Source organism: Gracilinanus agilis, unplaced genomic scaffold (assembly GCF_016433145.1).
Source record: "Gracilinanus agilis isolate LMUSP501 unplaced genomic scaffold, AgileGrace unplaced_scaffold35070, whole genome shotgun sequence".
Taxonomy (NCBI): Eukaryota; Metazoa; Chordata; class Mammalia; order Didelphimorphia; family Didelphidae; genus Gracilinanus; species Gracilinanus agilis.
The window spans coordinates 1-3337 of record NW_025368102.1 but is presented as its reverse complement, the minus strand read 5'-3'; the positions used below and the strand labels follow the sequence as shown (position 1 = coordinate 3337).

Here is a 3337-nt window from a genome sequence, read left to right as displayed (position 1 = left end):
GCGAGCTATGCAAATGTTGAGCAACGCCTGGGGCAAGGGCTTCTGGGTGTCAAGAAAGTGTCTTCTTGGCCGAAGAAAGTGCTAAAATCTTCTGGGAAAAGTGTGTTTTCCGTGGTGTTTTTAGGCAACGTCTGCTTGTGTCAAAAGGCTCAGGCGTGGGGGGCTGTTTTGTGTTGTGAAAGTGGTAGCCGGGCGCGGGTGACTGCGGAGCAGCGTTTTTGTAGTCGCCTTGTGTGTTAGGGGAGTCGTCGTTTAGGGTGGCGGTGGGCGGGAGGGCGAGTGGCTATCGCTTCTCGGCCTTTTGGCTAAGATCAAGTGTAGTATCTGTTCTTATCAGTTTAATATCTGATACGTCCTCTATCCGAGGACAATATATTAAATGGATTTTTGGAGCAGGGAGTCGGAATAGGAGCTTGCTCCGTCCACTCCACGCATCGACCTGGTATTGCAGTACCTCCAGGAACGGTGCACCTCCCTTCGGGGAATAATATCTCTGTAACAAAGAAAGCTCTAAGTGTAGGTTTTTTTTTTTTTCTTTGAGCTTTTTAAGCGGACTGGCGCAGAAGAACTAATAAGCTTTTTCCCCCCAACTTTGCAATCTGTTTTATGCATATACACTCTACATCGTGATCAAGTCGCCAACTATATTAGTGTGAGTCAGTCTCAGAGCTCAGCTCGAGTTTCCTTCCCTTACACGACGCTCTTCTGTACAACATGTTTTCCTACAAAATAACCAAAGCAGAATCAGTTTTTGCCCTTCGAGTCCAAAACGTTTCCACAATCATGAATCATGATAGTATCATGACAAAAGCTTAGGAACCTCCCGACAAACCAGTCCCTCGGCTAGGCTAAAAGAACCCATTCCCAAATTATTCTTGACTTGAATATTCAGAATATTCTTTATTTTTTTACTTTGAATAAAAATGTTATTTTTTAGAAAAATTTTCCATGGTTACATGATTCATGTTCTTACTTTCCTTCACACACACACACACACACACACACCATAGCCCTCTCACCTTTCCACTGGTTTTAACATGTGTCATCCATCAAGACCTATTTCCATATTATAGTTGCATTGGTTTGGTCGTTTCCAGTCTACATCCCCAATCATGTCCACATCAACTCAGTTGCTTTTCTTCTGTTTCCACTCCTGTAGTTCTTCCTCTGAATGTGGGTATCCTTCTTTTCCATAAATCCCTCAGAATTGTCCTGGGTACTAGCAATGCTGCTAGTACAGACGTCCATTACGTCGATTTTAGCACAGTGTATCAGTCTCTGTGTACAATGTTCTCCTGGTTCTGCTCCTTTCTGCATCAATTCCTGGAGATCGTTCCAGTTCACATGGAATCCCTCCAGTTTATTATTCCTTTGAGCACCGTAGTATTCCATCACCAGCATATACCACAATTTGTTCAGCCATTCCCCAATCGAAGGGCATGCCCTCGTTTTCCAGTTTGTTTGTTTTTTTGCCACCACAAGGAGCGCGGCTATAAATGTTCTTGTGCAAGTCTTTTTATCTGTGATCTCTTTGGGGTTCAAATCCAGCAACTCTATAGCTGGATCGAAGGGCAGCCAGTCTTTTAGAGCTCTTTGGACATAGTTCCAAATTGCCATCCAGAACGGCTGGATCAGTTCACAACTCCACCAGCAATGCATCACTGTCCCAATTTGGCCACATCCCCTCCAGCATTCATTACTCTCCCCTTCTTTCATTTTAGCCAATCTGCTAGGTGTGAGGTGGTACCTCAGAGTTGTTTTGATTTGCATTTCTCTAATTATTAGAGATTTAGAACACTTTCTCATGTGCTTATTGGTAGTTTTGTTTTCTTTATCTGAAAATTGCCTATTCGCGTCCCTTGCCCGTTTATCAGTTGGGGAATGGCTTGATTTTTTTTTATACAATTGATTTAGCTCCTTATATATTTGAGTAATTAGACCTCTGTCAGGTTTTTTCGTTATAAAGATTTTTTTCCCAGTTTGTTGTTTCCCTTCTGATTTTTGGTTGCATTATTTTTGTTTGTACAAAACCTTTTTAATTTAATATAATCAAAATTATTTATTTTACATTTTGTAATTTTTTCTAACTCTTGCTTGGTTTTAAAATCTTTCCTTTCCCAGAGATCTGACAGGTATACCATTCTGTGTTCACTTAATTTACTTATAGTTTCCTTCTTTATATTCAAGTCATTCACCCATTCTGAATTTATCTTGGTTGTAGGGTGTGAAATGTTGACCTAAACCTAATCTCTCCCATATTGTTTTCCAATTTCCCCAGCAGTTTTGGTCAAATAGTGGATTTTTGTCTCAAAAGTTGGGCTCTTTGGGTTTAGCATAGACTGTCTTGCTGACGTCACTTACCCCAAGTCTGTTCCACTGATCCTCCCTTCTGTCTCTTAGCCAGTACCGTATTGTTTTGATGACCGCTGCTTTGTAGTATAGTTTAATATCTGGTACTGCTAGGCCACCTTCCTCGACGTTTTCTTGTTGTTGTCGTTGTTGTTTTTTCATTGTTTCCCTTGACATTTCCTAATCCTTTGTTCTTCCAAATGAACTTTGTTATAGTTTTTTCTAATTCAGTAAAGGAGTTTTTTGGTTGTTTGATAGGTATGGCACTAAACAAGTAAATCAATTTGGGTAGAATGGTCATGTTGGCTCGTCCTACCCATGAGCAATCAATATTTTCCCAATTGTTTAGATCCAAATCATTTTATTCTGATCAACACCCGGAGCATCCCACATTCAAGGGCACTCCGTGCCTTTAGAGTAGTTGTTTTGTCTGTCTCCTGTCTCTTCAACAAATAGGGGTGAGAGGAGGAATTGTAGGGAGAGAAGTAAGATCTTGTTTTCCTTGCAGCCCAAAGGGAAACTCTTTTTTGTCGACGTTTGTGCAAATTGCAGGACTGGGAGTGCTCAAAGAGCCATGACTCGCGGGTTCTTCACAGGAGGTGAGGAACCTGTAAGGTGAGTCTGTTTTTTGAAGACGGAAAAGCTAGGGGAGAGCGCGAACGCAGTCCCCCACTACCACAAATTATGCAGTCGAGTTTCCCGCATTTGGGGAAATCGCAGGGGTCAGCCCATCCGAAGTGCAATGGATAAGCCTCGCCCTGGGGAAACCACCTTCGTGATCATGGAATCACCCCTGCCAGGTAAGTATGCTTTCGCAACACACGCAAACACAAGCCCTACATACACACACACCATAAACACAGGGCAACTGCACAACGTTTCCTCTTCACCTACAACAAGCATCAGCCGGAGAAGTCAAAAAACATTCTAGCATTTCAAAACACAAGACCACACGAAATCCCCTCTCCACACACGAAATCCAGGGAAT

General features: G+C 42.3%; 2 non-coding genes across 2 annotated transcripts; one reads left to right on the top strand and one right to left on the bottom strand.

Moving 5' to 3' along the window:
• Positions 1-285: 285 nt before the first annotated feature.
• LOC123254894 lies at positions 286-476 on the top strand. Its single transcript, XR_006506718.1, has one exon. It is a non-coding gene; the product is annotated as a U2 spliceosomal RNA (small nuclear RNA).
• A 2517-nt stretch (positions 477-2993) lies between these two features.
• On the bottom strand, positions 2994-3157 carry LOC123254893. The gene has a single exon (XR_006506717.1). It is a non-coding gene; the product is annotated as a U1 spliceosomal RNA (small nuclear RNA).
• Positions 3158-3337: the final 180 nt, after the last annotated feature.